A 27116-nucleotide genomic window follows, 5' to 3' on the forward strand; every position below is an offset into this window, starting at 1 on the left:
TATGCAAAGTAATATTTAAAAACAATTTATGAAACATATTTGAGTATACTATATTTTAAAACAATTCAAGAAACATATTTGAGCATAACAATATCATGTATACAAATATAAAACACCAGGCCACCAGTAACCAAAGCTAGGGGACGATCCGGGAAAGAATAGGTCTTCAGCAACCTATGCGTGTTGTAAAAGGCGAATAACGGGATCGGGTGGTCTGGCTCAGTGACTTGGTTGATACATGTCATCGTAACCCAATTGCATAGATTGATGTTCATGATATCAATAACTGGATTGTCTGGTCCAGACTCGATTATTTACAGACCGTCGTCATATAGCTGGAATATTACTGAGTGCGGCGTTAAACAACAAAATAATGTTGTTCAGTTTAACCTTATAAGTTGTTGCGACCAAGACCCCGCCTTAGAGATGTGTACTGTTAGTACGACAAGCATAGTCGCCGTTTACGACAAGCAAGGGTTGCTTAATGACATTCGTTAAAAAGTCCTTTAGTGGGAGCTAAATGATGATAGTTACCCCTTGCGCGAAAAAAAGTCCACATAGTCAATTAGGGGATATCTATGTGTCAGAGCAGTATCACGTGTATGTATCAGCATATTTACCTTCTTTGGAATATATTCAAAAAAAATCTAGCAGTAAACGGTTCATCATCTTTTCAGATAAACTTTCTTGTCTACAGGCAATAAAATCGAACTCTTCAAGTCATCCATTCCTCTTGATATTTTAGAACTATATAATGATTTTGCTACTGGCCAACACGGCATTGTCTTTTGCTGGTTACCCAGTCATGTTGGAATCACGGGTAACACTATGGCTGATGCTGCAGCAAAGGCAGCTCTCAACAAATCTGTGACACCACTTCTACCATACAGCGACTACAAACCTTTAATTAGATGCTGGTTGACCTTATGCTAAAGAAGTGGGACACCCAAGTAGGTACTAATAAATAACATGCAATAAAACCAAATATCGGTTACACCTACTTGGGTTGGCAGTCCAGATTTGAAGAGGTAATTATACGACGATGTCGTATTGGCCATTCACGTTATACTCATGAATATATTTTAAAAGGTGAGTATCCTCCATTCTGCATCCCTTGTGATGAAAGAATCATGGTCAAGCATGTCCTGCTTGACTGTGTTTCCATCACAAGGGATATTTATTTCCAGGTTTCATCCATACAGGATCTTTTTAATGTAAGTTCCCGTTTAATTCTTGGATTTTCAAAAGAAATAGACTTGATTGATAAATTTTGATATGAATTGTAAAAAGTATATTTTTTAATTTGGAAGAATGAATTAATAACCGAGATTGTTGGTGGCTGTACTTTCAAAGGGGGTTGAAGTAACGTAAAATAATTGTCCCCCTGCGAAGGTACGTAAGTCCCATTTCATTAAAAGTATTTTTCATCTCTCTGTGATTTTGATAGTAGAATTCGTGTTGGATTTAAATGCTTTGGCTTGAACTTCCTGACAATCACCAGTGGCCGGGGGGTTGTGTAAATCCTGCTGGGGTACCATGCAGGAAGCAGATGTACCGTAAGTCCCCATGGTCCCTAGTATGGTGGCCAAACTTTGGTTGCTGTGATCTCTAGCCCAATTTTATAAAGTATTGTCCTGATTAGTCAAAAAAATTAGTTACTAATTAGTTTTATATTTATAGCTGTGATACTCTAGTTCTTTTATTGTCCATTGACGACCGATTTTATATATGTATGTCTATATTTATGTATTATTACTGTACAACTTTAGTCACGATATGGCTGAAATATTTCATAATTACCTGTTTATTTTATCTTCAAAACATGTATATAATGTAAGGTTTAAAATAATGCATTTTTGTTTAATGTAATTCTATGATTGTGTGAAGACATAAGAACTTTTCAATACAATGTATACGTTTTTGAAATCACGACTTAAAGTACACTGCGGCCAGGCATGAGGGGTAAACGCGAGCTGTTATTTAGTGGATAAAAACATGTATGCAAAAAGATCAATAACGTTGCTGGACATAAACAAGGATGTGTCGGAACCTATATGAAGACTAACGAGGACACCCTAACTGGCAAAGACATCAAATCGTATGTTTTCATACTGCTTCTACTTTACACATTAACGGCATCAATATCACCTAGATAATTCACTTATTCATGGCATATTGCACTGCAAGTAGATTTATCAATTAGTAAATCATTACACTGAATCAGTTTAAATCGACAACCAAGACCAAGTTAAAGAATCTAAATCATTTACTCAATATGATGCCTTTTAGAATAACCTACTGTTATTTGGTTCTCGGTAACCACCTACTCGTTCGTCAAATGCTACCTTCATGGGGACACTCGTGTTATAATTTGGTCCTGAGAACGATTTATCGTCCACTGTCTTAGGATACACGTAGACATGCCAAATGTAATTAACCAGTACAGCTACCCACTTGCACCAAGCGTCCTTTAGGACAATTGGAGGTGAGGCGAGATGTGGTTTAACGTCGCGTTCAAGATTATTGAACTTATATAGCAACTTGTATCCACGTGTGTGTGTGTGTGTGTGTGTGTGTGTGTGTGTGTGTGCTTGTACTAGCCCGGGCTAATGACGTCTTTTTGAAGTGCTAGCACATTGAGATAGCATGCCGCAGTTTAACATGGATTCCCTACTCAACAGTCAAAATCAAAGACGTTTATTGTATCAAAGGCCATTGGCCCATATACAAGTTCAGATAAATACAGTGGGTGTGAATTTACAGATTTGGAGATACAATTTTTTTTTATAAAAATATAACATTCATTTAACAATCGGTGATAATCATGAGGACTTTCTAGGGTAAGGTAATTAAAATTCTGAATTTCCACTCAACATGTTATTTCGTAGTTCCATCCCATGTTTTACAAATAAAGACATTTCAAACATTACGTCGGCATCATTCGATGACAAAATAGAAACAAACGCTATTCTACTCGTCTTAGATATACTATCTAAATGAAAGAGCATGTTATAAGCTTTTTTCGGAAGCCGATGTGCTGGCATACGGATGATATTAAACCAATATTTTAAACACTTTATTTGCGAATTAATGTAAAGTGGGTATCTTCCACATTCTCCATATATCATATTATTTGGGTTGCTATTCCAACGCGAAGAAACTTTTTACATGCCAGTAGGTGAATTCTTTCTAAACCTTCATCTCTTCGGTAACCCCACACTTTAGATCCACACAATAGATTTGGCTGTATTTGAGTATCAAATAATTTGAAAAATACTTTTGGTGTAATAACTCCAAGTTTATGTGAAACAGACATTATATTAAGTAAAGCTCGTTTCCCTCGCAGTGATAAGTCAGATACACGTTTGTCCATATTCAGTGTTGAATTAAACATTATGCCGATAACTTATAACCATTAACTACATTAATTTGTTGTCCAATTAAGTACCATCTTTCCTTAAAATGTAGAGGACCCCCTCTTCTGAATACTATAATTTCTGTCTTATCTAAATTTACAGATAAATTCCATTCCTTAGTATATTTATCTAATACATTCAACTGATTCTGTAGACCAATAACAGTGTCAGATGGTAAAATAACATCATCGGCAAAAAGGAGCATAAGAAGCTCAAGGATGACAGGATACATCTTTATACCATGCTTACCGTTACTTGAGATTTCTTAATATAATTCGCTAATGAAAATCGAAAATAACAGAGGACTCAATATACATCCCTGACGTAAACCAGATGGGCAATCGATAAAATCAGTTACACCATAATCACTACGTACACATGACTTCATATTTGAATACATTGATTGTAGTATATTAAACATCTTCCCTTGTAGTCCAGCTTTTCTTAAACAACACCATAATTTATAACTATCAACTGTATCAAATGCCTTTTAAAAATCAGTAAAAGCAACGTAAACCTTGTGTTTACGACGTGTTAGACATTTTTTAATTGCAGCATATAATGTAAAAATATGATCTTTGGTTGAATATTTTTTTTTAAAACCAGCTTGAACTTCCGGTATCTTATCTCTCATATTCGCCCAGTCAGTAAGCCTGTTATTCAAAACAGAGGTAAAAAAATTTCCCCAGAACACTCATTAATGAGATCCCCCTGTAGTTGTCAGGGATTCTCGGATCGCAATTTTTATATAGAGGGACTATTTCTGAACAAGACCAACTGCTTGGAAATATTTGATTATTAAAGGGTTTGTTGAAACATTTATGGAGAAATGGCATTATATCCAATTGGGAACATTTAAGCATTTCTATCAGCACTTGGTCGGACCCCACAGATTTTCCTTTTTTTTAATTTATTTGTTGATTATGTAATTTCAGGTTCAGTTGTCGTAGAATTTAGTATGAATGAATCAATATCTGTAAACTGATTAGAACTGAGTTCATTTTCATCATCTAAGTGAGGAGAAAAAATATTGTCATGCAAAACCTCTCTAAAATGGCAAAGCCATTCTGCTTTCGTTATATGAGTCTTCTGTCTGGGTTTGTTTTGTAATGATCTTATCTGTTTCCAAAAGCTAGATTGACTATTTATGCTTCTATGCAATCTTTCAACTGATTTCTTACGTGAAATGGATTTAAATTTTCTGCAACAAAATTTATAATGATTTCTATGTCTAAAGTACACAATATTCTGTTAGCGACTGTTCTTTGTGTTCTAAATCTCCTAAGTGCCCTACGTGTTTCTCGTTTCGCTTGTCTACAGTCTAGACTAAGTGGTTTTTGATTGGCAAATTGTGAATTATCTCGTATTGTCTTTTTCATGCAGCTAGCAGAGTTTAATACAATGTCGACTAAGTGGCTAATTGCATTTTCAATAGCATTATCAATTTCTTTAAGGACCATTTCTTTGTTTTCAGTAATATTATATCTCAGGTTATCAAGAAACAAACTGGAGTAATGATCATTCCATACAATTTTCTCTGATGCTTGTTGATCCATACATGAATCATTGTTGCACCTATTACCCATATTTGGAAATTTACACATCAATTCTAATGGACAGTGATCAGAAACAGATCGATCACCGACAGTGAACATATTGATAAACTGAAAAAAATCTGGTGAACTTACAAAATAACCGTTCACATTAGAGCCATGTTGGCTACAATAAGTAAATTCCCCATTAGTATCACCATATATACGTCTATTTAGAATGTAAAGTTTAAAAACATAGCATAAATCCAACAACATTTGACCAAATCTATTTACAACTTTATCCTGTGAAGTACGATTCTCAACAGGGTCATCCTCCTCCTCAGGGAAAGGGGAGGTATGATTGAAGCTATCATCATTATTGCTAATATCAGGGTTATTTCTCTCACCTGTTCTCGCGTTCATATCTCCACAGATTAAATTATATGAATTTGAAAACATTTCATCATTATCTATTAAGAATTCTTCTACTTTTACAATGTTACCATTGGTGTTTACATGATTATAATAAGAGTGAGTGAGTGAGTGAGTTGGGTTTAACGCCGCTTTTAACAGTATTCCAGTTATATCGCGGCGTGTCAGCTTAATGTGGGAGGAAAGCCCGAAGTGATGCAGGTCTCAGACGTCTACCACTTCGGTGAAACCCACGAGCACGGGTATGGTGCTGACAAACCTAGAAACATAATCGGGGCGAACCGGGATTCGAACCCACAATCATAGGTTTCTGGCGTGCCCAAGGGGCGCAACTCTGCACAGCGAATCGCGGCGCCTTAGACGACTGGGCCACCCGTGCCCCCTGATTATAATAAGAAGACCCCAATGAAGGGATATAGGTACAAAACAAATTCACATTTTTGTCAATTCTAAATAAGTCTTTAGATAATGTTGTCTCTATCTGCTTGTATAACATTACAGAAACTACTCAGTGATTTACGTACACACAGAGAAATACCACCTGATATACGTCCACAGTTGGATAACTTACTGCAGGACAGTAAAAAGTATCATACCCATGTAGCCAATGTTTTCCTGGAATATTTACAACAAATGTCTCAACAAGGCACACAACATCAAATTTACTGATGTAAGTTAAAAAAAAATCAACATCATTTATTTTGCTGAGAAGGCCACCAATATTCCAACATAAAAAGGAGAACGCGTCTCTGTTGACATCGGTAACACTGTGAGCGCGAGTATCACCGGTGTGCACATCAGAGGTTCCTTGTGGGAGATGATCCGGGCCATTGCCATTGTGCTATTTCCCAGGGCGCGACTTACTTCTGTTTGGTCGAAGTCTGTCCGACATTCGGTATTCTGAGTCTTGTTTTGTAGATCCACGTTGATCAGCCGACGTACGAGGCATCGTAACAAGCTTGCCGTTCTTGAAGTAGCCGAAATTCCCCGTTCCTTTTAGGGCTTGCAATTGTTCGCGTTGACGCGTGGTTAAATCGCTTCCAATTCCAAGTCCATTCTATTTAAATGTCGCTCTGGCTTTCAATGTTCGTACCTTGTCGTCGGAGAGTACCAGTTTTGCAATTATTGGCCGTGGTCTTTCGCTACCAGGCTTCTTCACACCGAGGCGATAGACGCATGCAACGTCAGTCGGTTGCCAAGTTTTGAATGTTGAATCATTAAGTAAGTACGGAGGGCGGTCGGGTAGACTAGCGGTTAAAGCTTTCGCACGTCACGCCGAAGACCCAGGTTCGATCCACGACATTGGTACAATGTGTGAAGCCCATTTCAGGTGTCCCCCGCCGTGCTATTGCTGGAATATTGCTAAATGCGGCGTAAAATCAAACACACTCACTCACTCATTATGTACGGCGATCGCTTTTACTTTACAGGCTATCGATTTTTCGCCTTCATCTTCATCAACACCATATATAATGATATTGTCTCTTCGGCTAAACGACTCGAGTTTATCAAATTCAACACCAATTTGTGAAAGTCTGTCGTTTATGATTTCCACTGTCTCAGCAACCGCATCGACGTCAGATTGCATTACGTTGTTCTCAGCTTCAATTTTCCTCATGTCTGATTTCAATTCCGAAACTGATTTTTCTAGATTGTCACAATTAGTTCCAATACTTTTCACTTCTGTTCTTAGATTAGAAATGTCGTTACCTAGGTCGGATTTGACGTTTCTCAGTTCGGTAAGGATTGCTTCTTTTATCTTGTTGAGATCTTGTAGGGTAACAAGCCCGGGGATTGTCTCAACGTCATTTGCACACAATAGTAAACTAGTATAAGAGTCATAACACGCTTGGGTAGCATGTGCTCGGAGATTGTCTCAACGTCATTTGCATACAATAGTGTAAGAGTCATAACACGCTTGGGTAGCACGTGCTCGGGGTTTGTCTCAACGTCATTTGTAGACAATAGTATAAGAGTCATAACATGCTTGGGTAGCATGTGCACGGGGTTTGTCTCAACGTCATTTGCACACAATAGTATAAGAGTCATAACACGCTTGGGTAGCTCGTGCATCTCAGCTGGATCGCATACATTTCATTTATGGGTCAACATCATGCAGTATGTGTTTGACGTGACGTCACCAAAGATGTGGGGTGATACCTTGTCCAAATCACCATTAATATTATGATGATCAAATGTTAAGTCAACAAAGTAGCTTGCAAATATCCTGTGATATTTACCACATATCGTTCCCAAACCCATGGTTAGACTGCAGACAATAGCCACACTCAGAAGTCGATATGCGAAGCTCATACCTGGTGTCCATCTTGTCTCACCTGTGTAGCGTTCAACCTTGTCGATGTCTCTATGTCCACGGGGAGGGATGAAACACCCGATCCTTACTCGACAAACATCGAGCGTTATACCCATAGTGGTCTAAATGCAGAGTTGAATTAGTGAGCCATGTTTTCGACAATATTCACAATTTTGTAGGAGAGCTGAAACCTGCGACTTCCCACCTTCACGCATGCGCACTCAGACACACTATAATGACTCCGTTCCGACCAGTCATATTTTTAAATCCGCTTGACGACGAGCGCCAGGCAGGGTAACATCAAGTACCATATTTTCTTTTGATATGACGCAGCCGGAGAACCATCGTCCTCCCGCTCTCCAGGCAGGCGCTCTAGATATCCACTAAACCAGAGAGTGGGACTATCGTCAGTCCGCGAATAGAGTACCTTGCAATTGGTAGCGCTCCTATTGTTTGTGTGCAAGTGGTCACGTACGATTTGTCACGCTATGAAAATGGCCTCATCTCTAAAAAAAACAGCATTATCTTGAAGGCCCTTGCTTTCGTATTACTTGTTCATGGACCATCTGTACGTGTAAATTTAAATATTGCAGCTGCATTGAATGCGTTTGAACAGTATGACAATACCTCTGTCATAGCCTCTCAGTGTATTCGAGTAGAAAGCTAAACGTGTCGTAGCGTTTGCAAATTGTATGGCACCCGCGAGCTCAGATATGGTTCTGCAGGATCGTTGCTCATATTCTTTTTGTTTAATTTGTTTTTTTTTGTTTGTTGTTTAACGCCGCACTCAACAATATTCCAGCTATAGGTTGGCGGTCTGGAAATAATCGAGTCTGGTCCAGACAATCCAATGATTGACATCATGAACGTCGATTGGGATACGATGATATGCATCAACCAAATCAGCGAGCCTGACCACTCGATAATCCAACTGAAACAATGTTCAAACGCGCTATTTAACATCCAAGTCAATGCAATTCAGAACAGGAGGGGGGGGGGGGGGCGTCAGTTATATTACCACACATGCTTATCATGACCATCGATCTACGCAATTGGGATACGATGACCTGCAGCAACCACGTCAGCGAGCCTGATCACCGTATACCAGCAGTTGCCTGAGGCTTAGTCCCCTATCACTGCAAGCATGGGTTGCTGAAGACTTATTTTACACCGGACACTGGAGGTGGTGGGTGGTGGTGTGTTAGGGCTGGGTACAGAGATTATTTCGTTTTCTTGTTAAGAATAGCTTCAAATTCCAAATGGGGATGAGAAAACTATCCTCCACCTGAACAGAGCGCTCATCCGCTCGAAACTTGATTACGTTTCCATCATTTATGGTGAAGCCTGTGAAGGCAGTTTGAGAAAAAAGCTCCGTGGCCTTGGACCCTTCAGAACTTACCCGATTCATTGTCTGTTTGTGGTGAGCATCCATTCAACTACGCTTGAAGTTATCTTTACGCTATATTTCTTAATTGCATTCCATTAAGTCCAGTCCAGCCTACGATTGTGTTTGTACTCCTCTGTAAAGACCTCAATAATAAAATATAATCTCTTGCCCACTGGAATAAGAAAACAATCTCATATAATTCCTGCTAAAATATATCTTGAAAACATCTTTTTTCTTCTCCGCCATGCCAAGTAGTGAAGCTACAGGCAAATCTAACATTAAAAAGATTATTATCAATTAAAAATCGCACTTGCTCCTCACAGATCTATATTTGCAGACGGATCCAAGGATGATGACGCACTGTCATTGGACCCCGGGCAGTAACATCACGGCTTCCAGATAACTGTTCCAGTTTCCATACATTGTAATAAAAAATCACAAGTCAAGCAGGACATGCTTGAACGTGATTCTTTCATCACAAGGGATGCAAAACGGAGGATCTTCACCTTTCAATAAATACTCATGAAGATATCTACTATGGTCAATACGACATCGTCGTATTATGGCCTCCTCAAATCTGGACCGACAACTCAAGTAGGTGTAACCAATAGTTGCATTAATTGGATGTTGGTTGGTTGGTTTGTTGTTTAACGCGCACTCAGCAATAATCCAGCTATATGACGGCGGTCTGTAAATAACCGAGTCTGGGCCAGACAATCCAGTGATTGATATCATGAGCATCGACCCACACAATTGGGATCGATGACATGTATCAACCAAGTCAGCGAGCCTGGCCACCCGATCCCGTTAGTCGCCTTTTACGACAAGCATAGTCACCTTTTTACGGCAAGCATGGGTTGCTGAAGACCTATTCTACCCCGGAAACGGGTCTAATTTGATGTTATTTATTGTTACCGACTTGGGTGTCCCACTTCTTTTGCGTAAGCTCCTTAATATAACATCTGATCACTGGTTAATAATCGCTGTTTGGAATTAGAAGCGGTGTCACAGACAAAAGTTGGATTTAATCCAGTGATTTAATGTGACTAATATTATATTTCAGTAACAGTTTCTTAGTAAATTACAGATTCTAGTAGGTTTTGGGGTTGAGTCCCATCCGGGATTCGAACCCACACTGCCAGAGTAAGGCTCCTAATCGTCGGCACACAAAGTCAGCGATCTGGCAAGTATAACATTTGTTACATATGACCACTTCCTGAAATGGCGCTGTGTGTTAATCGAGTGATAGATATCATTAGCATTGATGCAAAGTTATATTCAAAAACGATTCATGAAACATATTTGAGCATAACAATATCCTGTATACATTTTTAAAACACGGGCTATAGGCCACCAGTAACCAAAGCTAGGCCACCTCGCTGGGGATCATGGGGACTTACAGTACCTCTACTTCCTGCATGATACCCCAGCAGGCTTTACGTCATCATTTTAGCCACTGGTGGTTCTGCATAATACGAGGGCCATTCAATATATAACCAGCCTAAGCTATTTAACAGATCTTAACGGTTGCATGTTTGTCACGTGCTGAGCACCAATGTATGTCACGTGCATAGACAAAGTTTCACTGAGGAAATTGTATTTGAAGTAACACACGTGATCTATAAAGATGGCAAGGGTAGATTCTGCCAAATTTTCATCAAAGGTTGAATACAGGGATGTTATTAGGTACTTCTACTTAAAAGGGAAACCGGGAAAGGAGATACATGATGAATTGTCAGATGTTTATGGTGACAGTGCACCTTTGTATGCACAGGTCAAATTCTGGGTTGCAGAATTTAAGAGGGGTCGGGTGAACCTGGAAGATGAGCCATGCCCTGGCAGGCCTGTAGAGATGACCAATGACCAAACCAGTGAAGCTGTGAGACAACTGGTTGTCAAAAACAGGCGAATGAAGGTGTCAGAAATGGTCAAGGCCTTGGACATTTCAGAGGGAGTGTCCATACCATTTTGCATGATCGTCTGGGTATGAGGAAGCTGTCTGCCCGATGGGTCCCGAAATGTCTGAGTGATGATCAGAAGGCTGAAGTGCGTCAATGTGTCAGGCATTTTTGACGCAATGCAGTCGGGATGCAGACAACTTTATGGAGAGAATTGTTACTGGTGATGAAACCTGGGTACACCACTATGACCCAGAAACCAAAGAACAGAGTAAGCAGTGGACTGGCTTTGCTTCACCCCGTCCCAAAAAGTTTAAGACTCAACCATCGGCTGGCAAAGTCATGGCAACCATCTTTTGGGATACCAAAGGGGTCTTGCTCATTGACTACTTGCCACGTGGCCAGACTATTACTGGAGAGTACTACTCCGATCTCCTGGACCGTTTGCGGACTGCTATTCTTGCCAAACGTCGTGGAAAGATCACAAAAGGTGTGCTGCTCCAACATGATAATGCCAGAGTGCACACCTGTCGACTTGCGGTTGCCGCAGTGAAGCGGAACGGGTTCAAAGTATTGCCTCATCCACCTTACTCACCAGACCTGGCACCAAGAGACTACTTACTCTTCCCAAACTTGATGAAAGAACTGCGTGGACGTCATTTCCGGTTCGATGATGAACTCACGACAGCAGTGGGGTGGGGGGGTTGGGGTGGTGGTGGTGGTGGTCACACGAACAACTCCATGGTTTCTATCACAACGGGCTTTTAGCTCTCACACATCGCTGGACAAAGTGCATAGACCTCAATGGTGATTATGTAGAAAAAGAGGAAGTGAGGAGCAGTAGCAAATAGGTTAGGCTGGTTATATATTGAATGGCCCTCGTACCAGCCAATATTAAAAAATACTCAGCAATGGCTTGGCTTTAAAATACTGGTTGATGATAGTTACATCGATTATGATATGATTACGTGTCACACAGGGGGGAATAATTTCACGCTACGTTAACCTCCTGGACAGAGCCTTCAATAATGTCCGTTGATAATAGCATCAAACCAAATTTAAAAACAAGTTTTTAATTATTCACATACATATTTTAAATATATTATACTAATAATAGTTGACCAATTAGACCAATTTCTTTCAAATAGCTGATAATGAGAAGCCGCTCACACGGGAAAAGAGATCTTTCAGATTTACGCTTTGATAAGCATGGTATGCTGAAGACCTATTCTAACCCAGATTCTCACGGACAGATGTTCATTTTATTGTAGTGCTATTAAATCTGGCGTTGAGGTTTTGCACATTATTTTGATATTTGTATTTTGCTTTCTTCTTACGCGAAGGTTCAATATGACCTTTTGAGAGTCCTCAGTGTCACCGAACTGTTCTCCAAAAAGGAAAGCTTATTATTGGTTCACAGTCCAGCCCCTTGATTTCAGGGGAAATAGTTGTTTTCGATGTCTGATTGGCAATAATATCATACAGTCTGGAAAACTGAATGGAATCAGATACCAAAATGTCATTCTGAATAAGGTTTGTGTAATCAATTACAAGTATTGATCTGACTCGTATGGTGTAATCAGATTCATTTAACAACCATTACACAGACTGTAAGGACTGGTAAAGCAGATGCCATGGCAACGAAATTAATCAAACACGAAACAATGATACGGAGGGAAATGAAGAGAACACCGAGGTAACGAGTTCCTCTCGAAAATGTTCAGAAACGTGGACGACTGAGTTACCATTTAACGTCATTGTGGCAATAGACCCCTGAAGGTCCGGGCTAAAATAGGTCTTCAGCAACCTAACCTTGTCGTAAAACACGACTAACGGGATCGTGTGGTCAGACTCGCTGACTTGGTTGATGCATGTCATCATATCCCAATTGCGTGGATCGATGCTCATGATGTCAATCACTGGATTGAGTGGTCCAGGCTCGATTATCTACAGACCGCCGTCATGTAGCTTGAATGTTGCAGAGTGCAAACATTCACTAAACAAACTATTTCTGGCTTGGCTTCAGAAACCAACTTGGCATTTGGTAAAGCCTCGAGTAGACCTCACACAAAATCACTAAACTAAAGAATTCAGAAACATATCAATTTCAATATCAACAGGGTTATAATCAGTTAAGAAGTATTAATGAAAGTTACAAATCAATATTTACAGATGGATCGAAGGATGGAGGACGCTGTTACCAGCGCCACTGTCGTTGGAAATATAGAGGTTATCACGCGAGTGTGTTTGGTGAAACACACGAGCGTGATAACCTCTTTATGATATAATGTCATTCTTTAATTCTGTGCTTCAAAATCGCTTTCCCTCTCTCATAAACATTACCTAAACATTGCGAGTTTTCCTGGAATGCGCGCATTAATATTTCTTACGTCACAGGGTACGTTATGTGTCAGTCGGATAGTGACAGTTGCCAATATAGTTCCAACTGAAATCTGTTTCTTATACAGTCCCGAAGCAACATATACGCAAAACAACAATTGTTTTCACTTGCATTTCGCGGCAATCCATCGGTCTGTCCGCTTGAGTAACTGCCCTTTGTCAAAGGGAAGCTACTCTAACTCTAGTCTATGAGACGTTACTGCCACGTTCAGGCGTTGTTGACAGCAGGCCTGTCCTGTCAAATAAAATATTTGCGTGTCACGCAGTATAAAAATACATACATTCAAAGTACATGACAAAAAATATATATTATACCACCCGGCCGGTTGGACAATGAGACACGAGAGATCAAAAATAGCTCAGTTTTATATAAAGAGATTATGCTAGTATCGTTTAGTGAGATACTTGTTGATCAGAAGTGCACTACTTACACGGCAAGTTGAAATTTTCTTCTTTTATACATAGCAGTAACAACTGCGGCTAGGGGAATAGCTAGACTATCATTCTGCATAACATATATAAATTGGTCTTCTGGGGTTAAACTTCTTAGACCAGTATGTATTGGAGAAAACAAATGAGAATAGTCATATCGTAGATCAGAATAGAATTCATATTCTGTGAGGAAATGTACTTCGTGTTCGATACACTAGCGGTCACATAACCTACATAAACGGGGGTGTAGCGGTGTCTTTGGACGGGAGTAGCGACCAACTTCAACCTCCAAAGGGAGAGAACTGCAGCGTAGTTTTGCCAAGATACTACGTTGCTGTCTGTCTAAAACAGAGCGGACATAGGTCGACGTATTTAGAGTATTCTTAAAGAGTCTGAATGTCCTCAACTTATTCCCATGTTCATGACCAGTGTCATTCCATAAATCACGTGACCAACAATCGGCGTCATTACATCTCAAAGTGCGTGTGATTCGATGGAATTCACTAAGAGAGAAATTAAACAAATCCGTAGATGGAAGTTGTAGTGATATAAACATTGCATTAACTGTCTTATCCCATGATTTGCGGAAGGTAAGAGACCAATTTCGAATCTATGAAACAAGTCTAGATGGCGGAACAGAGTTTATCTTTCTCCAAAATTGGAAAATTTCTATTTTCTGTTTAGTAAGCTGAGCAGGCCAACCCATCTCGCCCGGACAGCTAAATTTGGAGTATATTTACCCACCCCGAGAAAGAAACGACAAGCTTTATTTTGAACTGCGTTTATACAACTGAATTCTCGATTGCCAAAAATAACTGAGCCATATGATAAAATTGTATGAACAAGATTATTGAATAGCGTATTATATACGTCATATGGCATTCCTCCAAATAGTTTAAATTTACTTATAGTTACACCAAGAGCTCTGCTCGCGGATGTGGCGATTTCTTTGGCTGTAGAATTCAAATTTAAGTGTTCTTCTAGCCATAAACCAAGATATTTGTATGATGAACATAGGTCAATGTTGTCATTGCCACACTGAAACTCAAATGATGTTCGTTTCACAGATGGTGGCCGATAATGGACTACTTTAGTTTTGCTGGTATTAACTTGAATTCGCCATCTCTTACACCAATCAGCAACACAGTGAAGCATTGATTGTAATGAATGTTCATTTGGCGCAATTAATGCTATGTCATCAGCATACATCAAAAGACTGAGGGGACTACCACCAATGTCTACACCGCATTTTAGATTGTTTATCTCATGGGCCAGGTCATTAATGAATACTGAGAATAGTGATGGAGACAAAACACATCCCTGCCTGACACCGCTCTGTATATCAAACCCTTCAGTAAGCCGATCATTTACCGATTCACGGGATACACTGTTGTCATATAAAGACTTTACGGCAGAATATAATTTACCATTAATTCCTAACTTCATCAGTTTGTACCATAAGCAGTCTCGATTAACACGGTCAAAGGCCTTCATGGCATCGATATAACAGACACATGTAGAGGACTTTGAAGATTTCCTGTTATTAATTACTGAAAAAAAAGTGTATATGTGCTCAATAGTATTACGCTTACTTCGAAATCCATTTTGCTCCTCAGCCAATATGTCGTTATCTTCTTGCCAACTTGTGAAACGAAAGTTTAGTATATATGAATATATCTTACAGGGACTGGAAAGTAGTGATATACCACGATAGCCAAGGGGATCTCTGGGGTCACTACCAGGTTTCTTAATAGGCGTTATTATACTTTCATGCCAAATATCTGGACAAACATTATTTTCGAAGCAGTAAGTAAAAATCCGGTGCAGAATGTCCACACAAGTATTATTCTTAAGTGCCTCTGCAGGTATATGGTCACAGCCTACGGCCTTACCACACACAGAGCGTACTACCTCATCACGTGATATAGGGGCCTGCAGACTGTTTACATCTACATCTACCTGAGGGGGGTCAACAACCATGTTGCTTAACTCGTCCTTGATCTGATCATAGAATGATTCATCAAATACACCCACTGGATCAGCGTTAAACAACGAGCTATACTCACATGTCCACGCATCTAAAACCCGCGACTTATCGCTGACAACCGTGTCTCCCTGGATTATCTCCCATAGAATGACAGAATCCCGATCGGAAGCTAAGCCAATCTTACCAATAAGTTTCCAAAAATCTCTGCTATTACTATCTTTGTATTTATGCAACAGTCGCTGCCGACGTTCTAACTGAAAGGAGCGTTTGAATTTTCTATGCAGCTTATCAAAAGATTTACGATTAGAGACAAAGACGTTTTTAATGCCCGTTTCTGAGAGACATTCTTGCATCTGAGCCATAGACGTTCACTATCAACTACTAGGTCCCAGGCAGACTGAAGCTCTGCACACCAATAACGTTTACAGAGGGATTTCTTGTTAGACGTTTTCGTTTTATTTTCATACGTGCCAACTTTACTGTCTAGCTCAGAGTATAAACAAGTTAAGAACTCCTCATATGCAGCATTAACATCTTGTTGTACTGATAAATTAAACTCAATTCTACGGATAGTATCAGAGACAATTGTTGTACTCGTATCGTCAAAAAGATTGTCATCAATCCCACTTTGTTTATATCTCTTACGGCTATAGTAATCAGGTAAAGGTTCATCACACCGAGGACTACTGACCTCACTAGGAATCCTCACATCACAAGTAATAACAGAGTGATCAGGGATGACATCAGGGACAGACGAGGCGTCAACAAAGCTTGTCATTCTCGTGACATTAAACTCAGTAAACAAAGGTAAGTCCTCATGTGGGGTCACAATATAGTCTACGACCGAACACCCATTTTTAACATATGTATAATCATGATTTCCAATACGGCCATTTAACATACACAGATTGCAGTAATGAGAAAATCTAAAAATAGAGAACCATGAGAATTATCGGTATGGTCTATGACATCTCTGTCCGGCACCTCGTCTACCCCGGCTATATAGTCTCTCTGTGACCCCACCCGTGCATTAAAGTCCCCACAAATAATTGTGAAACCTTCATTTTGATACAAATAATACTTTTCAAGCAATGTTTCGAAAAAACGTTCAGCATCGCTTAGCCTGGATGAACCAGTGGGTGGTAAATAACACACACACAACACCAAAATAAAATCTTTCACAGACTTATGCGATAGTCTATATCTCAAACGTTGCCACAACGTATAAGAGCGACGCCACAGTTCGACACTGATTTTAAGTATATTAGACTGTTCTTTTGATAATGATGGCAATTATCCCTGTAGTTTATCCAGATTCCCGATGGTTCATTCTGACTCGATCGCCGAATGACAAGGGCGACGCCATGTTTGTTTATAAACAGTGAAAGCAGTCCCTACTTGACCTTTGATATTTGCATTTCTATCCGCATATGACCGCAACGGATATCATTTTTATCCGTTGGCATTATCCTGACGAGACATCTACCCATTATATGATAAAAAACTTTATCAACTAGATTACTGGATAACTCTTCCATTTTTACAATCGAATTAAAGATCATTTTAACAGCTCCAGAGTATCAATAATATTAAAGCTACCATTAGATTGTTTATTTATTGCGTTCGACCACATGGTTGTTCCAATTCTTCTATACTGTTGTGAAGTCTGGGGTTTTACAGACTTTTCTATCATTGAAAATGTCCACAAGTTATTTTTAAAATTAAGTTTAAGATTACGTAAAAGCACACCCACTTACATGCTATATAACGAGACAGGTCGCCTACCACTCGATATTATAGTTAAAAAACGAGTATTGGCCTTTTGGTGCAACCTGATATTGTCACAAAATGTAAATAAGCTCTCTGTTATGTATAAGACTTTATATCAAAAACACTGCAATAACATTTTTCATTCACCTTGGTTGTTATATGTCAAAAACATTCTGGATAGCTGTGGTCTAAGTTATGTTTGGCACAATCAGACAGTAAACAGTAAAGAGTTATTATTAAATCTAGTGGAACACAGATTAAAGGACCATTTTTTCAGAATTGGCACAGTGCCCAAACGGCATCATCAAAAGATTTATTTTATAGTTTAGTCTAGAACAATATTTATCTTATAGTGTAAATATCTCCATTCCCTTGCTAAAATGTCGAACTAATCATTTTCTACCTGTAGAAACAGGGAGGTGGAAAAATATACCATTTGGAAGACGACTATGTCATTTATGCAATTCCTCTGTGGGAGATGAATACCACTACCTGCTCAAATGTCCATATTTTACTAATGAAGGAGAACAATATCTCCAAGAATATTACTGTACTTATCCAAACTATTATAAGCTTCAACAGTTAATGACTTGCCCAAAGATTTCAACTGTAAGAAAATTGAGTAAATTTATCCGTTGTATATTTAATGCTGTAAACATATATCAACAGCCTCTGTAACATATTTGCTACTAATTGTAACTGTACACCATGTACCGCTGTGAGCGGTCTTATCGGAATAAAAGATGATGATGATGATGATGATGATGATGAATAAACAGTCCAAACATAACAAATGTATTATTGTATCAGTCTCTCTGTCCTATCTTCAGGCTATTGAAATATTTCGTGACAATGTCTATACAGTAGAGTAGATATTGTTAAACTGGAGTAGAGAAGCCTGTTGTGTACACACAAGGGCAGTGATGACAATCATCGGTGAAGTCAGTGACATAAACAAAGGATGAAGTCAGTTATGTAAACAACGGGATTATGTCTGATTGGGGTTTTTGATGAGTTGATGGTACGCCGGGGGTATGTAATAGCCTTGGTGACGGTTTATTGAGGGCTGAAGTCTCTTGATGTTGATGGCTTCTTGTAGCTTCCTGATCTTGAAGTCTTTGAGGTTGGTGGCGAGGGTTGTGACTCTCAATATCTACTCTACTGTATAAACATTGCCTCCTACTTGTATATATACTTGCTTACTACACTCTGTAAATACACTACACTAAATGGTCTGGCCAGGCCCGTGTGCGAAATACGCTACAGTCGGAAAGCGCACGTTAAATCTTCTATATCAGTCAGTCAGTCACTCTGTAAATCACTTGCTTGATATCGGTGTTAGAACCTACACCGAAGCGTCGCTCTTAATTGTAATAAAGAAGTTGTTCATCCATACATTCTTATCCTTATTTAGATTATAAATCTGTTATTAGATGTTTTCATCAGAGATCTAATGCAGAAGAAGTTGACACCCAAGTGGGTATTAATATAAATATATTACATGCATTAAAAGCAAATATCGGTTTTACTCAACTTGAAGAGGTCGTATTTGGACGATGTCGTATTGGTCAATCGCGTTATATGAATATATATTTAAGGGTGAGGTTCTTCCATTCTGCATCCCTTGTGATGAAGCCCATTTCTGGTGTCCCCCGCCGTGATATTGCTGGAATATTGCTAAAAGCGGCGTAAAACCATACTCACTCACTCACTCACTCCATTCTGCATCCCTTGTGATGAAACACGGTAAAGCATGTCCTGATTGTATCAGGGCGGTCAGGCTCGCTGACTTGGTTGATGCATGTCATCAATCCCAATTGCGCGGATCGATGCTCATGATATCAATCACTGGATTGTCTGGTCCAGACTCGATTATTTACAGACCGCCGTCATATAGCTGAATAATGCTGAGTGCGGCGTTAAACAACAAACCAACCAACTATACTACTTGAAGGGTACAGCCACTAAAGATCTCAGTGAACAAATTCCTTTAATGTAATATAAGATGAAGACAATGAAGAACGAAACGTGCTTTATTTCACGATAAAATATTGTTTTATCATGACATTTCTGGAGATTCGAACATGCCCTCGCAAGTTGGTGACATGGAACGACGTTATTTTTATAGGGAAGTGTCTGGTGAGCGGTGTTTCCCATAGATTTAGCTGGACATGTAGAAAAACGCAATGGTCGAACGATCGCTCCAAAAATGCAAGTAGGTGAGTTAGTATATTCCAGCAATATCGTGGCGGGGGACACCAGAAATGAGCTTTCACACAATGTACCCATGTGGGGAATCGATCCCGTGACGTGAGAATGTTTTAATGTTTCATTAGGCTACCACACTGCCCTCAAAAATGCAAGCGATGTGACAATCGGTTTTGGGAGAAAAGGTACAGATAATCGACGTGAAAATTGTGAGAACATCCGGGAAATACCAAATGTAACCCCCTGTTCATAAAATAAATGTGCCCGGCGTTGAAACGGTCGGATTCTATTCAGGGGGTTATAATTATGTAAATAGGGGATTTTTTTCTGCTTGTACCTTTTATTAACATCCTGTTGAGAGGCTGTACATAATTTTGACAACCAATGTAGGAAATAAACAACGAGTTAGAGTTGTTTATCGTACAATAAAACACTGCACTTTGAATAAACCACTCATTGTTTATTTTCCCTGAAGTGGTTTATTGTACGATAAACAACTCCCAGTCGTCGTTTATTTCTTAAATAACACTTGAGGTGAAGTGAAATGGGGTTCAGCGGAGAGAGAGAGAGAGAGAGATAGAGAGAGAGAGAGAGAGAGAGAGAGAGAGAGAGAGAGAGAGAGAGAGAGAGAGAGAGATGAGTATGTTTGCGCTTGTACTAGTGACTGACTGACTGATATAGAAGATTTAACGTGCGCTTTCCGACTGTAGCGTATTTCGCACACGGGCCTGGCCAGACCATTTAGTGTATTCCGAAAAGGGTGAAAGTGGTGTGTGCAACCCAAGAGGGGCTTTTAGGGGTTGCTTATATTGAATTTTTGGAATTTTTAAATTTGGAATAAATGCCGAGGTGGGTGGAGGAGGGAACTAAGGGAGCCGGGTGAGGTGGGTGTTTGTATGTTTATTGGATTTTGGATTGGTAGATTAATTAGTTTTTAGATGCGCTTAATTAGGTCTGTTTTGATTAGGAATACGTCTAGGGCCTTGAAGTTTTCTAGTTTATTTTAAGGGTTTAGTATTTCATCTAGAGTAGGAACCTTATTTAGATTGAGGGTGGTTTGTAGTGTGGTTCTGTGTGTTTGGTAGTGGGTGCAGTGGATGAGTGCGTGTTCTGTGGTTTCGGGTTGTTTGCAGTGGGGGCAGTTGCCTGTGGTCTGCCTTTTAAGTTTTTTTAGGTGGTTATTTAGGTTAGTGTGTCCTGTTTGGAGTTTTGTAATTAATCTGTCCAAAATTATTTAGGGGTGTAGGATTTTAGGTTTGGCAAGTGGTTTTCTGAGCACTTTTTTTATTTGGCTATTTGAGTTTTGATATTGATTATGCCATTTTTTTATTATTTTTTGTTTGTTTACACTTTTAATTTCTGATTTTGAGATGGGTAGGTTTAGGCTTATTTCTGGTATTTTGAGAGATAATTTAGCTGCTTTATCGGCGCTTTCGTTGCCGTAAATTCCTACGTGGGCGGGGATCCACAAGAAGGTTATTTGTTTGCCTGCTTTTGTTAGGTCGTTGGAGCTTTTAAGTATTTGGTTTATTAATTTAGGTCGTATTTTGGTATTTTTGTTTTGGAGGGCTTGTAGTCCACTAAGGGAGTCGGTGAGAATTAGGATTTTATTGATGTTTTTAGATTGTTGGTTATGCAGGGCTGAGGCCATGCCCATAAGTTCGGCCGTGAATATAGATTGGTTGTTAGGGAGTCGGTAAGATTGTGTGGATATAACTGGTTGTGTGGTATGAACTCCGAAGCCTGTGTGGTTGGAGATCGGGTCTGAAGATCCGTCAGTGTATATGTGACACCAATTTGGCCAATTTTCGTGTATGTATGCAAGTGTGGTTGTTTTAGCTATGTTTGGGTCGGTTTGTTTATTTATTTGGTTTGCTAGCGTTGTGTCTATTTTGAGTTTAGGGGTGAATATATTTGATTTTTTGCAGTTTTGTTTAAGATTTTGAGTTTGGTGTTCATTGAGGTAGTTAGTTATTCTTTGGGATATTGGGGTGAGTAAGGGGTGTTTGCGAGCTAGAGCTTGGTTTCTTAGGCTAGTGTTTTGGTTAATTAAGTTTTGGATGAGAGGGTTCCCCTGTAAGTGCCTGAAGTGAGGTGTAGGAGGTGCCATGTTGGGTGCGTGTAATTAGTTTAAGGGCTTGGTATTGTATTGAGTCAAGTTTTTTAGATAGGGAGTTGTTTAGGGTATTGTATATGGCGCAGCCATAGTTTAGTTTTGATCTAGTTAGTGCTGTATAGAGTGTATAGAGTATCTTTAGAGGCTCCCCAGTTAGAGCCGGTGAGACATCTTAGTGTGTTAAAGTCTTTGCTGCATCTAGTTTTTAGGTTTTGGACGTGAGCCTCCCAGGTGAGGTGTTGATCGAAAATGAGTCCTCAGAATTTGGTTTGTTTTTGGAATTTGATTGTTTGGTTGTTTAGCTGGAGGATTGGGAAGGCAGGTTTCATGTTTTTATGTTTGAATACTACTCCTGTGGTTTTATCTGAGTTAAGGGGGAAGCCCCATTTGTCTGCCCATTGTTGTATTTTATTTAGAGATTTTTGGATTAAGTTTTCTGCCATTTTAATGCTTTTACTGCGAATCCATAGGGCTCCGTCATCCGCGAATTTTGAAGTGTTTAGTTTAGGGGATAAGCCCTCGAATAGATCGTTTATTATCATATTGAAGAGAGTTGGGCTGAGGATGCTGCCCTGGGGATTGCCATTTTCTAGGGGACACTGGTCCGATAGCGTATGGTCTATACCCACGGTTATTTTGCGATTGTTTAGGAAATCTTGGATGAAGTTTACTATTTGGCCTTTTAGTCCTATTTGTTTTCTTTCTTGTATTAGACCGTGGTGCCATACCATATCGAAAGCTTTAGAGCAGTCGAGGAATATGCCTGTGGTGTATTGCTTGTTTAGCTGTCCTGTTTTTATATCCTGTTCTAGTCGGGCGAGGTTATCGAGAGTTGATCGGCCAGGAGTGAAGCCACTTTGGTCGGGGTTTATGATGTTGTTTTGGTCTAGGTAGTGCTGTAGCCTATTTTTAGTCATAAGTTCCATTATTTTGCAGAGATTTGAGGTTAGGGAGATGGGTGTGGTGGTTTAGCTCCTCACAGAATTTTTTCCAGTTTTTGGTTTTAGCAGTTTTAACTAGATTTTGGACTTGGTGGTTACGTTCATGGGCTGTTTTGAGATGAGAGGGGTCTCGTTTAGCTCTGTTGAAGGCCGATTTGCGTTTTAGTCTAGTTAGCTCTATTTCCTCATTCCACCAAGGGACGGTGGGTTTTCCTGGGTTGGATGATTTGAAGGGGATTGCGGATTGGCTGCGTTGATTATGAAGTTAGTTAGGTTTTGACAGAATGTTTCGGGGTCTTTTGTTTCTAAATCGTTTAGATTAGCTTGGTTGCAAAATTCTTGGAATTTGTCCCAGGTGGCGTTTTTGTACTGAAATTCGGTATTTTTAGATTTCCTAGGGTTATATTTATGGGAAAGTGGTCGCTGCCTAGAGGTACTGGGTGGACGTCCCACGTCAGACTTTGTGCTAAGTCTGGCGTACATATTGTTAAGTCGATAGCCGACATGGTGAGGTGGATTTTGTCGTATCTAGTTGGTTGGTAATTGTTTAATAGTATTAGGTCATTTTTGTCGATCCACTCTGATATTAGTTGTCTATGGTTGTCTAGTTTATCTGCAATGCCCCATGTAGGATGATGGGCATTGAAGTCTCCTAGGAAGATGGTTGATTTATTTCCTAATTGGTAAAGGATGTCTAGGTCTGTATCTTTAATTGGTTTTAGAGTTGAGTGATAGATGTTAATGATTTTTTTGTTTTGGTTATTGATGGTGACTTGGATTCCATTAGCTTCTAGATTAGGAGTGTTTACTTTAACTTCCTCGTAGTTAATATTCTCTCTAACGTAGATGATTAGACATCCTCCTGTTCTGCCTGGGATGGTTTTTGACCTGTCGGTTCTTACTGCGTTATAATTTGGTAGGTTGAATGTAGTTTTATGTGAGAATGTGGTTTCTTGAATACATGCTACATGGGGACCTTTATCTATTTTGAATTTAGCTTTAAGTTCAGAACCATGGCCGGCGAGGCCATTGGCATTCCATTGAAAAATGTTTAGGCCTTCCATTGGGAAACTGGGTTGATTTATGTTTGGTTTAGGCTTGGTTTAGGTATTTACTTTAGTAGGTCATTAAGGTTGCTGCTGAAACGGTCGAAAGGGGTGGTGACGAGTTTTAGTTTATGTGCTACACCAAAGAAGGCTTTGGAGCTGGCTTCTGGGTTAGACTGCTTTAACATGTAAGCTAGTAGGAGGACTAAGTTGTTTAGTTGTTTGCTTGCTACGTTTTGGGTGAGTTTTTTTCTATTCCTTTTTGGTTTTGGGGGCTGACAAGATTAGATCGTATATTTCCTCTGAGGATGTGTACTCGTCCTCTTCTGTTAATTTATCTTTAGTTTGGTCACTCTCTTCGGTGGTGGGTTGCATGCTGGGTTTGGGTGTGAGAGTCTGAGTGGTTCCTGTAGTTTCCCTGTTGACTGGGTGTTCGGGGGGTGCCTGTAGGTTTGGGAGTGTTGTTGCCCTTGTGGCTGTGATGGCTTGTGTTGGTGCTGGTTGTGTGGTGGTCGTTGTGCGTTGGGTTTTGCTTGCGGGTGTAGATGTGGTAATTGTGGGGTGAGAGGCGGGGAGGGTGAGAGTGTGAGTTTGTGGGATGTGTGGGGTGTTTGTTTCGTTTGCGATGTATGCGTCATGCTGATTTTGGTTCCATACAGAGTCTGGGTATACTGTTTTGCGTGGGTGAGTGTTGCTGTTTGGGGGTGGTGTTGGTAGTAGTGGTTTGTATGCTTGCAGTGTGGGTTTTTTGGTTTGGATTTTGGCCGTTTTTATTTCTATATGTCTGTTGGCCTGTTGGGTGAGTGATAGTCTGTGGGGGCATTGGTTGGAGAGTGTTGTACTAGCGCGGACGAATGCCGATTTATAGTACTAGCTCACTGAGATACCATGCCGCATTTTAACATGAAAACTCACTCTGACACAGTATACTGACTCCGAGCTGAGCGCCGGTGTAACAACAAGTACCATCTTTTAACGTCTTTTGGTTTGACGCGGCCGGCTCTCCGGGCGGACGCTCTACCACTCGACCACAGAGGCGTAGATGAACAGTTTTATAACTAGAACATCACACAGACACACACACCCACGGTTACGGCCATGGAGACCATTTAAAACTAGTATTAGAGCATCTTTTATTTTGCAGTACACTGTAAAACAGGGCTAAAGATCGTTGCACCGTTCCCCAGCAGAAAATAATAATCTGTGACACAACGTGATTTCTATGGCTTTGTTCGAACCAATATCAATGACAACTGTCTAACACTCAAGCACTATTACGTTAATATAACATCTTTATAAGTTCTCTCTCTGCTGTATAACGCCACGCTCGTTACAATGAGAGGTTTGCGAGTGGAGAAAAGGACTTGGAATTACATGTATGTTTGTTTGTTTGTTTGTTGTTTAGCGACGGTCTGTAAATAATCGTTGCTGAGCGCGGCGTAAAACAACAAACCAACCAATCATGCGTTGGTTTGTACATTCAGAATATTAGCATGTAAAAATATATCTAAAATAGGTTCTTAAATGTGGGAAATCTTGGGAATACTTAGGTGCTGACTGAAATACTGCCGCGTTGACTTTAAATGTTAGGTCGGTCACTTCGTGTCAGGTATTTTTTAATTTTCCCACACAGCTGATAATTACGCACACCACGTGCCGACAGAATAAAAAACTGGAAACATTAGTGAAGGCATCGTTTACGTGGTTACCTGGAGAGGCAATTTGACCCTATTTCCGTCGTATTCATTTTGTGACCGATCACGTGTTGTATTCGGGGACAACAACAAGGCGTTTGTTTAAATTGTTTCTAAAATAAATTCGTAGCTCAAATTTGTTCAATACATGCGGGCGACCACGAAATCCTTTGAATAAAGAGCCCAGATTATATATTCTCAACATGAAGATGATTTTGTTACACAGTGTTGCAAATCTCAAATCCTGTTTTGCCCATCTTCACGAGGCAAGGGCGTTAACTGACTATAAAATTCCAGTTTCCACCCTTGCCGAACTAAGGTGGATTTCTGGAGTAACATTTTGGCAGGACTAATGAGTCAATGCAAAGAATTAGACATCCGGTTCGAAAACAACATGGATTTCGACGAGCAGATTTCGGTCGACTGCAGGATTTGAAAAGCATGTGTACTGTCAACTGGGCTTCGATAGATATTTTGCATATTTTCATCCTCTTGACAGGGAGCTGCTATTTTGTTTGTGATATGCAAGTGATATGAAAGGTGGAATCTGAATGGTCAAAATAGAAGGCACATAGAAGGGACATAACTCGTAATAACCACTGGTGGCGCTACGATCGAGCCTGGCAATTCCAGCCTAGTTCGGTCGGCAAGGGTGGAAACTGGAATTTTATAGTCAGTTAACGCCCTTGCCTCGGGAAGATGATTTTGCCAACCTATCATTCATACTTGAAACAAATCATATCTCTTCACATCAAGCGATTAATTTCCACCGCTATTTCCCCTTTTACACCGAATGGAATGTTTCGTCGCAAAGTCGAGACTGGTTATTCTCTGGCGTTGAAGTTTTATATTCAGTCCACATTCTAAAGTGTGTTGAGTAAATTGATCGCTTGTCCCCTTTTTGTCCCTGTCCTTGACATATCTCAGCACCAATGTTATTTTCGTTATATGTCTATGACTTCAAAGTCTCGGGATCTATCGCTCTTGTAAGAGACAAAATGGCGACCTCCCCATGGTGGGCAAAGGGAGCATTTTTTCTTTAAACTTAGCGTCTCCGTGAGCATATGGTTTTCAGAATAAAGCATCTCTGGTAGCAGCTTTAAACCACATCTCAATCATATCATGATCAATTTGTAATGTCAGGGGAATATTCCTTTAAGCTCGCTTATCTTCGTGTCACGCTAGAAACCTAGCGAAAAACACAGCAATGCAACAGTATCGAAAGGGTTAACATAATGGCTGATGAGACTGCATGTCAACCCCGTGAGGATTATGGGAAAGAATTGTCCCCATAAACCATTGCTGGTCGTAAGAATCGACTTAACGGATCAGGCTTTGTAACTTGGTTGAAAGCGTGTCACCGTAATAGCATGGCTCGATTTAATATCAATAACAAGATTATCTGGTCCTGACTCGACTACGTGAAGGCGACGTCGTATGGCTGGACTATGCGGTGTCAACAAACAGACAACAAAACATACGTCAAAGATTTTAAACAAATTTGATCACACCACAAATTATGCATGGTATTGGACGAAGCTGG

The sequence above is a fragment of the Haliotis cracherodii genome, unplaced genomic scaffold (genome assembly GCF_022045235.1).
Source record: "Haliotis cracherodii isolate W230 unplaced genomic scaffold, xgHalCrac1.p SCAF_7, whole genome shotgun sequence".
NCBI classification, from domain to species: Eukaryota; Metazoa; Mollusca; class Gastropoda; order Lepetellida; family Haliotidae; genus Haliotis; species Haliotis cracherodii.